This window comes from Prionailurus viverrinus, chromosome E2 (genome assembly GCF_022837055.1).
Source record: "Prionailurus viverrinus isolate Anna chromosome E2, UM_Priviv_1.0, whole genome shotgun sequence".
NCBI classification, from domain to species: Eukaryota; Metazoa; Chordata; class Mammalia; order Carnivora; family Felidae; genus Prionailurus; species Prionailurus viverrinus.
In genome coordinates, this window is record NC_062575.1 from 55336257 (window position 1) to 55350895 (window position 14639).

Below are 14639 nucleotides of genomic sequence, written 5' to 3' on the forward strand. Positions count from 1 at the left end.
GCTACGGGCAATGGAGGGACAGGGGTGCGGGCGACATCATCTGGCTCCTCAGCCCCTCCTCCCGAGGACCGAGAGGCGTCAGTTTCCAGCCTCCTCCTCCTTCAGACTCAGGGGTCCTGGATGCAGTCGGCGAGGTCGCCCTGGCACGTATCATTTGGGTCGATGATGCCCCCAGCCCGTGATACGGGTTGGCACAATGCACCATGGAGGAGAGTCGCTGGGGAGGCCGGTGGACTTGCAGTGGAGCCATTAAGTTCGGGTCCCTCCGCCCAGAAGCCGAGGAGTCTAGGCTTCATAAACTGTGGGCGTCTGGCTCTTCTTCCAACTCAGGGTTCCCTGTGGCCCCGGGCTCTTCGTCAGACACCAGGGCTCAGCCAGCTGCCACGCGGCGGGCGTCCACAAGGGGGCAGGCGTGAGCAGCACGCCGGAGGGCACCAAAGAAGGAGCAGCGCGGTCAGGCTAGTGGCTGCGAGGGACGTCGTGCGCGCACCTCAGCGCGGTTGTGGCCGACGCCTGGAGCCCCCCGCTGGTGCTTTCAGTCATTGCCTTTGCGCTGATGATGCTTGTCCAGGGGCACCGGCATGGAGGGGTGCGCCCGCGTGGTTACCCGCACACCGAGCGAGGAGAGAGGACAGAACGGTCAACCAGTGGGCGACCTGGAGCCCTCTGACCCTTCGGGAATCTGGAGATCCCATTACCTCTCCCCAGACCCCGGGGCACCATCCGTGACTCTGCCTCTCAGCTACCTAAAAGTCCCAAACCGCTCACGATGGCTCGAGCGGCAGTCAGACCCGCCGTTTTCTTCCCCTCTCCGACCAGGAATCCAGAACCCCGTCCGTCACGTCCCACGAGATCCGAGAGGGCAAACCCTCCAGCCCCCCATTCCCTCAGGTCCCCGATCCGAGCGTTTTGGCGTCCTAGCCCTACCGCCTTGGGACGCGGGAACCTTTTATACCGTAATGGCAGTGGGCCGCAGGCAGCGCCCCTGTGGGCAAATGAGGGAAGCGCACAGTTAGTGCCTGGGTTCATAATAGCTTCCTGATACACTATTTTCTTTTACTAGGAATAGTTTAAAAAGTTTTTAATGATTTTTTTAATTTATTATTTTGTATTTAAAAATTTTAACGTTTATTTAGTTTTGAGAGCACGAGCGGGGGAGGGGCAGAGAGAGAGAGAGGGAGACACAGAATCCAGCTCCGAGCTGTCAGCACAGAGCCCGATGCGGGGCTCGAACCCATGAACCTCCAGATCATGACCTGAGCCGAAGTCGGACGTCTAACCGGCTGAGCCACTCAGGTGCCTCGAGATGATTTGAAACATGTCATTTGCTGTTACTCTTTTTATCCCGTAGATTTGCTATTTATATTTTGTATTTCTTTTCTCATTAGAATAATCAGGTTCATATATAAGTTTACACTGGTAATCTTGTATTTTTTATTAGTATTCTTTAGAAGCTGAAGACCTACAAAATCTTGTCCACCTGTCCCGCAGGGAGTCGGAGGGGGTGCTCTCTGGCCATTTCAGACTCCGTCCCTCCCTCCCTCCTCTCTGCCTCCATCCCTTCCTCCCCTCCCTCCTCCTCCCTCCTCCTCCCTCCTCCTTTCTTTGGGTTCCTCTCTGTCTCTTTTTTTTCTTTTAATAACTTTATTTTATTTATTTTTTGAGAGAGAGCACAAGTGAGCGAGGGGCAGAGAGAGAGAGAGAGAATCCCATGAGGTGCAGAGAGACAGAGAGGGAGAAAGAGAGTTCGGAGCCTGGAGTGGGGCTTGAGCTCACCCAAAGCGGGGCTTGAACTCATGAGCAGTGAGATCATGCCCTTGGCCAAAGTCGGATGCTTAACTGGCTGAGTCACCCAGTTGCCCCTCTGCCTTTCTATGTCTGTTCCTTTCTTTCCTCGGTCTTCCTCCCTCTGCCCAGCTCTGTTTCAGTTAGATCTCTCTCTCTGTCTTTCTGGTTCTGCCTCCTTTCTGACTCTTCCTTTGTCCATCTCTCTCTTTGATTTTCCACCCATGTCTCCACCCCTTTGCATATTAACAGACCTGCCTTACCCACCCCCTCCCTCGTGCCCTGGCACCAACAGGAGAGGCTGACAAAGAGCCCAAGGACTTGGTGGTGATGAGGGGCCAGGCCCCGACATCCTGCTGTTTTGCACACCTGGAAGTCAAAAGGCAGTATTGAGAGAGGCAGAGTTCCGAAGGAAGAAGTTGGGAATCATGGTGGATGGGTCAGAGTGACCAACATCCAGAAACAGCAGCTGGGCGCTTGCCACTGAAGTCTGGAGCCAGAAATTTGGGACCAACAATCTTGGGTTTGTAACCTGGATTCTGGAGTTTGTAACATCAAGTCTGGAGTCCAGGGTCTGGGCCTGGGGTCTGAGTGTGGGAAGTGGATTCTGGAATTTGCTATTGGAATCTGAACTCAGAAAATAGGACAAAGGGGGTGCCTGGCTCTGGCTGGCTCGGTCAGAAGAGCACACAGCTCTTGATCTCGCGGTCCTGAGCTCGAGCCTCACAGTAGGCATAGAGATTACTTAAATAGATAAAACTTTAAAAAAGAAAAGAAAATAGGGCTGTGGAAATGGACTGTGTTCTCCAGAGGCTAAGGTCTGAGTCTTGGGCCTGAAATCTGTATTCCAGAGTAGTGGTTCTCAAAGTGTAGTTAGTGGAACCTTGAAGGGGTTCCTGAGACTGTTATAGGGGGTCTTGTGAGGTCAAAAACTAGTTTCCTGTTAATCCTAACGCACTATTTACCTTTCTCACTCTGACTTTCATGAGTGCATAGTGAAATTTTCTGGAGCCTACATGACAAGTGATAGCACAGCACATTAAATGCAGAAGCAGATAGGAGAATCAACCCAGCTGTCTTCTGTTGCCACATTTTAAAGAAACTTGCAAAAATGTAAAAACATTGTTATCTTCTCAATAGTTTTTTTGTCTCAGAAAATAGAGTTATTTTTCATTAAGATACATTATTTATATTGACATATATTTGTTATTGTTTTATTTTTTAATTTTTATTAAAAAAATTTTTAATGTTTATTTATTTCTGAGACAGAGAGAGGCAGAGCATGAATGCGGGGAGGGGCAGAGAGAGAGGGAGACACAGAATCTGAAGCAGGCTCCAGGCTCTGAGCTGTCAGCACAGACCCCGACGCGGGGCTCGAACTCACGGACTGTGAGATCATGACCTGAGCGGAAGTCAGACGCTTAACCGACTGAGCCACGCAGGCGCCCCTGTTATTGTTTTAAAATGAATCAATGAAGGGCATTTGGGTGGCTCAGTCGGTTAGGGGTCTGACCTGGTTCGGCTTAGGTCATGATCTCACGGTCCGTGAGTTCGAGCCCCGTGTCGGGCTCTGTGCTGACAGCTCAGGGCCCGGAGCCTGCTTCGGATTCTGTGTCTCCCTCTCTCTCTGCCCCTCCCTCACTCATGCTCTGTCTCTCAAAAATAAATAAACATTGAAAAAATTTTTCTAAATGAATAAATATTTTAAAGATGTCTCCATTTTAATTCCTAATATGATAAATATTGGTACATACAATCCACATAAACAAAAATTTTAAGTGTGTTAAGGTGTTCTAAGATGAACATGTTTGCAAACCTCACCTGAAGCCTAGAGTGTGAGAGTTCTAGACCCAAAGCTTGGATTCTGGAGTCCAGAATCTGGGATTTGGAGTTAAGCTGTGAGGTTTGGCTTCAGTGCTGGAGGGCTGGATTCTGGAACACAGATCTGACATGCTGGGTCTGTGCTTTGAGGCTTGCTGTCTGCCTGGAGTTCTGGAATCTGGCCTCAAAGGGTCTGGAGTCTGGAGTCTGTGGTTTGGTCTGAATTCTGTTATCTCCAGCTGAGTGTATCTATTCTGGGTTCTGCTTTCTAGAGCCTGTGATCAGAAGCCTGGTGTCTGCAATCCCAAGGCAGAATTGTGAGGCCTGGAGTCACAGATCTGAGTCTGTAATCATGGGGTCTGGAATCTAAAGTCTGGAATTCCGAGCTTGGGACGTGGAAGACTAAAAAGTCATGCTTGGATTCTTCTCTCCCTCTCCCTCTGCCCTTCCTTCTCATGTGCACATGCTCCCTCTCTCAAAATAAACAAACATTAAAATAAAATTAAAAAAAATACAGAAATAAAAGAGCAAACAACTATAATAGAATTCTTTTTAATCATAAAAATAGTAAAACAAATGTATCCAATAAATGGGAAAACATACATAAGGTCGCTACATGAAACACAAAATTTGAATGGATTACAATCATTAAAGATATTTAAATAAGAATCTGAAAAATGTTGTGACGAAACTCTCAAGCAACAGATAATTCTTGCTGATACAAGTTCTTCTAGAAAGAAGGAGAAAGGCAGGAAGCTGCAATTTATTTTTGAAGTTCGATTTATTTTTTGAAGTCTGGATAATGATAGAATATGACAACTATAGACTGGTTTCAATTTGCATATAGATGAGAAAAAAAAATTAAATATAAGCTAACCAAATCCAACCGTGTGTCTTAAAATGATACATCCTGGGGCGCGTGGGTGGCTCAGTTGGTTAAGTGCCCAACTTCTGCTCAGGTCATGATCTCGAGGTTTGTGGGTTCGAGCCCCACATCGAGCTCTCTGCTCCCAGCACAGAGCCTGCTTAGGATCCTCTGACCCCCTTCTCTCTGTCCCTCCCCTGCTAGTTCTGTCTCTTTCTCTCTCTCTCAAAATGAATGAACAAGCTTAAAAAAAAAAAAAAAAACAAAATGATACATTCTGATCAAGTAGAGCTTGAACTTGTGAACCGTGAGATCATGACCTGAGCTGAAATCATGAGCTGAAATCAGGAGTCTGATGCTTAACCGACTAGCCACCCAGGCGCACTGTTTCTGCCTTTTAAAATTAATGTTCTTGTGTCTTTGTCTTTATTATTTGCCTTTCATTAATCTTTTTAAGAGAGCTAATATTTGGTTGAGAGAATTATCTCAACATTTTTGCTGTTGTTCTCCATATCCTCCTTGATTTCCACCCCTCTTTCGATTATTTGCTAACCTATTGGTTCTTTGGTTTTTTTCTATGCTGTCTTATGAACACTCAGCTCATTTCTTTTTTTTTTTTTTAATTTTTTAATGTTTATTTATTTTTGAGACAGAGACAGAGCATGAATGCGGGGAGGGGCAGAGAGAGAGGGAGACACAGAATCTGAAGCAGGCTCCAGGCTCTGAGCTGTCAGCCCAGAGCCCGACGCAGGGCTCGAACTCACGGACCGCGAGATCGTGACCCGGGCTGAAGTCGGACGCTTAACCGACTGAGCCACCCAGGCGCCCCTCAGCTCATTTCTTTTAAGACTTCCTTCTAATTGTTACTTCCACTGTTTCCCACAAATTTTTACCTATTTTATTGTCATTCGTTTCTAGGAATTTCAAAATTCCTTTTCTGATTTATGTTTAACTGAATAGTTAATAAATAATATGCTTACCCATTTCCAGAATGTGAGCTTTTTTTTTTTTTTTTTTAAACCTAATATAAGGGATTGCCAGCAAACCTGCCTGACCTTTGCCCTGGAGAGAGATATTCTTTTTATCATCCTGGACCACAAACAGACTTGCTCTGGAGGAACATATTTGCTATTCTGACAGCAAACAAATCTGTTGTAAGGGAGACCTTATCTTCATTATCTAGGACAATAAGGCAACCTGCTCTCAAGGAGATACTATCTCACAAGCCTGCCTCTATCCAAACATCCTTGAAAAGACAGTCCAGAAAAAAAAAAAAAGCGTGAATACCTTTGCCAAGAAGATTTGCAAACACCTGAAAGGCCCTGAAAGGCCCACGGAGAATTGTCTGTCAACACTGGTCAGCCTCAGGACAACCACATCATTCCATTGTTAAACACTGTCTACCACTCGCTGGTTCCCCATGCCTAACCTGGTTCTCTCATCTCCCATCTAGTTCCTGAACATGTCAGAGATTGGTCTGGCCATATGCAAACACAGACACTTGAACTGAGATGCTTTCCCTACACTGTGCTTTTTGCAGCATACTGTCAAATTGGGGATGAGGGCAAGGCTCGGGATCCTGAGGTGGTGTGGTTGGAGATCAAAAATCTTGGGTTTGAGTGGGGAAGGAACCCAGACTCTTGGGTTCTTTTTTGTTTTGTTTTGTTTTAATGTGTGTGTGTGTGTGTGTGTGTGTGTGTTTGAGACAGAGAGAGACAGAACATGAGCAGGGGAGGGGCAGAGAGAGAGGGAGACATAGAATCCGAAGCAGGCTCCAAGCTCCGAGCTGTCAGCACAGAGCCAGATGCGGGGCTCGAACTCACAGACTGTGAGATCATGACCTGAGCCGAAGTCGGACGCTCAACCAACTGAGCCACCCAGGCACCCCTCTTTTTTTTTTTAATTTTTATATTTATGAGAGAGTGATAGAGTGTGAGTGGGAAGAGCAGAGAGAGAGAGGGAGACACAGAATCGGAAGCAGGCTCCAGGCTCTGAGCTGTCAGCCCGATGCGGGGCTCAAACCCATGAACTGTGAGATCATGACCGCAGCCAAAGTCGGACGCTCAACCAACTGAGCTACCCAGGCACCCCCAGATTCCTGGGTTCTGATGGAGGATGAGGCTGGAGGTCAAGGTCCTGGGTGAAGAGGAGTGTGGGTTCCCTAATCTTAGGTCCCCGAGGGATGAGTGAGGAGACTGGGAAGGGCCCATCCCCTGAGGTTCTCCTGTGGGAATGGCTTAGGGGGTCTCAGAATCCTGTATCCTGGGGAAGGAAAGGCTGGAACTTGGCGGTTGAGCTCCAGGTGTGTGTGGCTTAAGACTTGTTGGTCCCAGGAGGCTGGAACCATTGGCTCCAGGGTCAGGAGGAAAGGTAATGGGATATCCAGATTCCCAAAGGGTCAAGGGAATAAGAGTTGCCCATTCTTTGATCTTCCCATCTACTCCTCATTCCACTTGCAAACACCCACCCCCCTGCATGAGCAGACCCATGAGGGTCCACTTGGGTGAGTACAATCTGTGTGTGCGAGGTGTCCCAGCACAACTGTGGTCGGTATCCCACATCCTCCAGCAAATCCATTACAAGGGAGGGCGTAGCCACCGCCAAAATGTCATGCTGCTACCACTAGCCTGTGCACTTCTCCAGTCATGTGCCCAGCACTGTGCACTACTCACATCCACCCCTTTGTGTGCATGGGAACTTAGGGGGCTGAGTGTTGCCACGTGCTTTAGATTTGGGCCTTTCAGGATGTCTCAAGGACTTCTGGACAGAGTGGGCAAGGGCCTGATCTTATGAGTTTGCTCCAAGTCTATGTCCTCCCCAGTGAGTCTCCCAAATATGCTACATTGTGCCAACATCAGCATTATCTCAGCCACATCTTGTGCCTATCCAGGGCACCTGATGGACACCAGAGTGTGTGCATGTGTGGAAGGTGGAGGCACGGATTCTTGTGAAGTCAGAGCAGAGTGGATCATGGTGGGGAGGGGAAGAGGAATATGGGAGGTTTTAAGAGTTGGAATGCAATTGGGTTTGCCTGCATTGGGCAGAGAAAATGCTAGGTGTAGGTTTGGAGATAGAATATGACAATCACTTAGAACAGAGGGTGGGGCTGGAGTTGAGTTAGACATGGGGATAAGATTGTGCTTGGGTTGGGTTTGGGATTGACGGAGTCAGGGTAGTTTAGGAATAGCATGAGTTGGACTGCGATCGGAAGTGGGTTTGGTTTGCGGATAGATGGAAAATACGTGCACACTGAATTGGGAATGTAGATAGGTTTGGTTTGGGATATGAAAAGCATGGAGCTAGGTATGGGGTTGTGTTGACTGTGACAATGGATAAGGGTTGGGCTTGGTTTTAAATGAGTGCAGATGTGGGGGTTGGCTTGGGTTAGGTTTAGTTGGGTTGGAGAAGTCAGGTGCAGTTGGATTGGATAGTGTTAGGTTTGGGCTGGGGTTGGGTAGGCTGTGACTGGATCAGATGGTGTTAAATTGGATTGGGCTGAGTTGGGTTAGTTTAAGTTTGGTTGAGTTGAGTTGAGTTGAATTGAGTTGAGTTAGGCTGAGGGTTGTGTTGAGTTAGGTTGAACTGGGTCAGGCTAAGTTTGTTTGGGTTTTGGTTAGGTCAGGCTTTGATTGGGGTTGTGAACAGGGATTAGGATGGTTTAGAGGTCTTTGGATCCTGTGGGTTCTCATGCAAGCTGAGGCAAACTTCCCTTCACAGGAGAGTCTCAGGGAATCTCTGTGTGGGAGAGGTCAGTCCACTGGCTTAGTATACATCTTAACTTAGACCTCATGGTCTTAAATTGTGTTTATTTGAGTTCAGTTATTTGAGCTCATTATACTGGAGTTTCTCTAGTTTCTCACCTAGGAAAGGGGGAAGATTTTATAAAATTCTTTTTATTTATTTATTTATTTATTTATTTATATTAAAAAAGTTTTTTAATGTTTATTTATTTTATTTTATTTTTTTTGAGAGAGATTGACAGAGTGTGAGCAGGGGAGGGGCAGAGAGAGCAAGGAAGACACAGAATCTGAAGCAGGCTCCAGGTCCGAACTGTCAGCACAGAGCCTGACGCGGGGCTCGAACCCATGAACTGTGAGATCATGACCTGAGCTGAAGTTGGGTGCTCAACCAACTGAGCCACCCAGGCGCCCCATAAAATTCTTTTTTTTTTTTAATGCTTATTTATTTGAGAGAGAGAGAGAGAGAGAGAGAGATTGAGAATCCCAAGCAGGCTTCATCTTGTCAGAGGAGAGCCCAAAGGGGGCTTGATCTCACGAATCACGTGATCATGACCTGAGCTTAAATTAAGAGTCTGACACCTAACCCGCTGAGCCACCCAGGTGGCTCATTTTTATCAAATTCTTGAGACACAGTTAGAGGTGGACTTATGTTAACTGCTGTGGTTACTGAATATTTGAAATAACCTACTTCTTGGAAATAAATGGAATCTTATAGGGTTAATAGTGGATGCTGCAAGGGTCTCATTCTTGATTCACTTCTGAAACTCAAAAGATAATTTCCAATGCCACTTAATCTTGAATTGTCTGAGTCTGGTTTGTGAGATCTAAATAGCTTCATTGGGGAGGGGAAATTGGATTTTGTGTAAGGATGTTCTTGATTTTGAAAGGGCACATCAACAGGAATCATTCCTGGAGCGTTGAGGGCATACATCTGGAGAATGAGGACTGGGGGGGGGGGTCACTGTAATCTCACATTATTTGAAGGACATTGGATTTTGAAATGCTAAAGAACTAAATGAAATAGTTTTGGTGGACTCCTGGACTGTCATGGGTTAGGAGGGGCTAGGCATGTGGATCTCTGGGACTACAACAGGATTTTATTATGGGAGGAACAAGAGATTTGGGGAACTAGATTCTGGGTGTAAGAGTGCCAGAATCAAGGAGTTCTGAATGCCAGAGCTTTGGTATCAGGAACTTGAGAAGTTAAAGTGCTGACAGTTTGGCTCATAGTTGTGTAGGGATTTGGGAGTCTCCTAGCCCAGTGGTGCTGGCATTTCAGAACACAACACACTAGGTCTTGGGGTGCGAAGGACTTACTTGGAGTTTAGGCATTTGAAGCTTTGTATTGAGAATCAGCGATTAGCCTACCCTCTTTTCCTGTTTATGCTGGGCCTCTCCTCTCTGGCTCTGTCCCCTATATCAAGGTTCATGAGCTATAGGAGCTCTCCCCCATCTGCCCTCATTCCCTGGGAATGCATCCAGGGTGATCTGCTAGTAACAGAACAACTTCCACAGCTCTGGGATTGGGAGGAGGTTGTTCAGCCTCCGCCAGCAAAGGCATGGCCTTGGCCAGCATCTGGGTACCAGGGGGGCAAAAGTGGAGCCTTCAGTGGATGAAGGCTTTAAAAGCCTCCTCAGGGAGGCTCCTCAGCTCCAAGCTCACCACCTGCCTGCCTCTGGACACTTCTGTCACCATGTGGTTCCTGGTTCTGTGCCTTGCCCTGTCCCTGGTTAAGATTGGTAAGACAGAGGGGTGGGGGATGCAGAAAGGGGAGTGCGCTGTGACTTTCATGCTGCTCTCACGTCCCCAATAAGCCCTTTCCCTCCCATCCAGCACCCCAGCCTATGCCACTCCAACCCACAGTCCACCCCAGACTAGGTTACCAGTCTCTCTTATATCTCTCCTAGCCCCTCCTCGTTGTCATGTTCCCCAGCAGAGGACTGTGTGTCTCTCCATGTCTCTGTCCATCTCTGGGTCCCTCTGCCATATCCCTGTCACTGTATGTCTCACCCTCCACCTCTGTCTCTGGGTCTCTGCCTCACTCCCTCTCCATCACTGCCGAGCACCCCCCAGGATGGGACTGAGGGAGACCCTGGAGAAAAGGAAGTGATTGTCATGACATGTCTCTGTGTGAGGGGGTCTTCTCACGTGCTCAGTCTCTCCCTCCAGGACAGTGATCCACTCTAGGGGGACACAGGGAAGGGCTGGTTTCAGCCGGAGCGTAGTGTGAGCCCTGGAGGAAGGAGGAGGTGGGGGAGGAGGAGGAAGAGGTGAAGGAGGAGGAGGAAAAGGAAGAGGAGGAGGAAGTATAGGAAGAGGGGGATGAAAAGGAAAAGGAGGGGGAGAAAAAGGAGATGTAGGAGGAGGGGGGAGGAGAAAGAGGAGGAAGGGGAAGGAGTGGGAGGAGGGGAGAGGGAGGGAGGGGGATGCTGACTTTGGGCTTGGGACCAGGCCACCTTCTTCTGGGGACCCCACCCCACAGCCCCAGCTGCACCTGAGCAGGTCCCAGGCCCCTCCCCCGCCCTTCCTGTCCTCCCTCCCTGTTCTCTCTCTTGCTGCCTCCCCACCCCCACCGCCTGTATTCCTCACTATCTTCCTTTGCTTCTTTGTCTTTCTGTCACTTCGCCTGCTGCTCCTTCTCCTTCCCTGTCTGTTCCTTCACTCCTGCTTCTTCCCTGGGACCCTTTCTCAGGGTTGCTGCCTTTTCTTTTCCTCTTCTGTCTCCTTTGTGCTCCTTCTGGCTCACTGTTCTTCCCTCTGCCTCATTCCCGCTTCTGTTTCAAGCTCTCTCTTTTTCATTGCTTCTCTTTGTCTCTGGATCTGCCCTTCATGCTGTTACAACCTTCTGTTTTCTCAAGGTCTCTATTTCTCCATGACTCTAAATCTTTCTTGCACACGGCCTCTCTCCATGTTTACTCCTTGTTTCTTTCTCTCTCTGGGACCCTTCCCCATGCTTCCTGGCCCCATCTCCCTTTTCCCCTCCTCTCTCCTCATCCCCTGGGCCCCCTCTCTCCCCAGTCATTACTAGCTCTGGCTGGGTCACCACAACCTGTTCAAGAGGTAAGACACAGGCCAGCTTGTCCGGGTCCGTAACAGCTCCCTACTTGCAATCTGCAACTTGAGCCATGTGAACCACATCCTCAGTCTAGGGGATGGTCGAAGTCACGACCTCATGCTGCTCCTCCTGGCAGAGCCCGCCCAGATAACAGAAGCTGTGAGGGTCCTGGACCTGCCCACCCAGGAACCCTAAGTGGGGGGCACCTGCTATGACTATGGCTGGTGCAGCATCAAACCAGATAAGTGTACTCCAGCGCCAGACCATGCAGCCTGGAGCCCAGACCCTTGAGTGTAGGGAGGAAGGGACTAGGGACACCCGGACTCTGGCCACAGCCGTTTTTCTCTCTGGCATGTAGTTATACACTCAAGGAATCTCCAGTGTGTGGACCTCAAACTCCTATCCAATGATGTATGTGACGAACTTTACCTTCAGAAGGTGACAGACTTCATGCTGTGTGTTGGGTTCTTGGAAGGTAAAAAGAACACTTGCCTGGTGAGCCAGCCTTTCACTTCAAGGTTTTGAGGTGAAAGAAGGGAGGTGACCACGGTTCAGGGCTGGAACCTGAAAGCTAACCCATCCCCTTCCTTGTGACTTATGCAATATGCCATGTTGACCTTATTCCTCTCTTGATCACCTCCCTTCCATGACTCCTCAGGGGGGGCGTGTCTGGTCAGAGAAAGCTTCCTGAAGAGGTGACATCTGAGATGACCCCTGCTGGTAGGGGTCCTGTAGTATGGTCCTACTCTTCCTTCCTGCTGACCCATCTGTTGGGACTGTCCTTCTGGACTCTGAAGTCCCACCTCTAGTAGCCAGGACTTGAGTCATTGTCCTCTGTGTTGGAATTCCCACCTGCCTTCTGAGAAAGGACTCAGGCAATTGTTTCTTTCCCCATTGCTGGGAGTCGCTGTGTGTAATATGCAAACCCAGGTTTGAAAGCTTGGGTTCCCCAGGCAGAAATTAGGCTGACCTCTGTCACTCTCTGTCTTTCCCTCTTTTTATTTATTTATTTATTTATTAAAAAAATTTTTTTTTCAACGTTTTTATTTATTTTTGGGACAGAGAGAGACAGAGCATGAACGGGGGAGGGGCAGAGAGAGAGGGAGACACAGAATCGGAAACAGGCTCCAGGCTCTGAGTCATCAGCCCAGAGCCTGACGCGGGGCTCGAACTCCCGGACCGCGAGATCGTGACCTGGCTGAAGTCGGACGCTTAACCGACTGTGCCACCCAGGCGCCCCAAGTCTTTCCCTCTTTTACTTTCAGGGTGATTTAGGGGGTCCCCTGGTATGTAATGGCATGTTTCAAGGTATCACATCATGGGGCAGTAAGCCATGTGCCAGATGTAAAAAGCCCACCTTGTACAGCAAGCTGATGCCTCATCTGAAGTAGATCAAGGATGCTACGAGGGCCAACACCCGAATGTTCTTTTCCAACCCTCTACCCCTAATAAAATTGAGTATACATCAATTTCTGGCATCATCTGGTCTTTTCTGAGCACAGGGCACCTGGAAGTTCAGGACCCACCTGGCAGAAGCTAGAACTTTCCCAGTCCCCCTGACTTGTGTCCTGAGGTGTGGAGTCAAGGACTAGGAGGGGAAGGCAGGGACAGAGACAGGTGTAGTCCAGGGATTGTCAAATGGGGGCAGTTTTGCACCCACCTGCCCAGAAATGTTGGCAATGTCTGAAGACATCTCCCATAGGTTCTGCAAGGACACACACAAGGAGATGGATGTCTGTGTTCTCTGTGGTGACGCTGAGATGGAAGAGGGCTGTGTGTCCGCCTTGAGAGAGAGACAGTGACACGTGGTAGATGCTGTCCATGGAGCAAGAAACAGAAGGTGGAAGCACAGCACACCACATACACGTCATGGATGAGCTTAGAGCAAACAACCCACTTTGTCCTGGGGGCCCTGGGAAACCCTAGAGAAATCGTGACTAGAGGAGTGGTAGGGTCAGCATTGTTTCTTGTTTATGTTTTTTAAATGTTTATTTTTGAGAGAGAGAAAGAGAGAGAGAGCAAGCAAGCAGGGGAGATGGGGGGTGGGGGACAGAGGATCCAAAGTAGGCTCCATGCTGACAGCAGACAGCCCCATATGGGGTTCAAACTCACAAACTGTGAGATCATGACCTGAGCCAAAGTTGGATGCTCAACCAACTGAGCCACCTGGGCACCCAGTAGGGGCAGCATTATGTTGTGAGGGGACAGACTAGGGGAAGAGGCTGGAGTCCCTGGAAGCTGCCTTACCATGGGGAGTATGTTGGGGGTCCCCCAAAACACCCTCAGATTTAATGATTTGCTATGCTAGAGGATTCAGGAACTCAGAAAGGCTGTTATACTGTGGTTTATATGGTTTATTACAGTGACAGGACACACATTAAAATCAGCCAAGGAAGCAGGTATATTGATTGAAGTGTGGAGAAACCAGGGACTGACCTGCAGTTCTCTCTCCCGGTGGAGTCATATGAGCAGCACTTGATTCTCCCCAGAAACAATGTGGGACAAGTACAAAGTATTTCTCACCCAAGCCTTGGTGTCCAGAGTTTAGAGTGGAGGTCAGTAGAATTGGAGTGCTTGCACAACTGACCTTAACTACTCAGTCACCAGTCTTTCCAGAGGTCCAACTGATACAGCGCGGCCCAGGCCCCAGGTGTACAAAAACACTTATGCTCACCATAAATCACATTGTTAGCACAAACTCTCTGGCATGACTCAAGACGCCAGGTATGCTAAGGCACTCTTCCCAGGCAGGATATTCCAAGACATCAGATATTACCTCCCAGAAGCCACTCAAGGGCCAGTCCTTTCTTTGGACTATGCGTGGTTTGAGCACCACAGGCCTGCTAAATTAATGTAGTAGTTGTAAAAAGTAAAAACCATTACAGATGAGTAGCAGAGTGGAATACAGCTGAAGAACACAATAATGACTTATCAGACCAGAAGGAAAGAGAAAGAAAAATTTTAAAGAAATGCTAAAAGAAATGGAGGCTGGAGGTACAGATGCTGACATTAAGGTCTCAGAAAGAGAAAAAAAAATAGCAAAAGGAAAAATGTGGCAAAATGTGGGAGATAGGGCTTATAGAATTTAAAATGGTGGAAAGGGGGGGCGCCTGGCTGGCCTCAAAACTCTAAACCTGGCTATCCTGGGTGTTTTGCTTTTCCATATAAAGTTTAACTTTTTTTTTAACGTTTATTTATTTTTGAGAGAGAGACAGAGCGTGAGTGGGGTCGGGGCAGAGAGAGAGGGAGACACAGAATCCGAAGCAGGCTCCAGACTCTGAGCTGTCAGCACAGAGCCCGACGCGGGGCTCGAACTCACAAACCATGAGATCACGATCTGAGCTGAAGTCGGCTGCTTAACTGACTGAACCA

At 48.4% G+C, this 14639-nt stretch overlaps 1 pseudogene; it reads left to right on the plus strand.

The window, feature by feature from the left end:
• The first annotated feature begins 203 nt into the window (after positions 1-203).
• On the plus strand, positions 204-12763 carry LOC125152591 (arginine esterase-like; annotated as a pseudogene).
• Positions 12764-14639: the final 1876 nt, after the last annotated feature.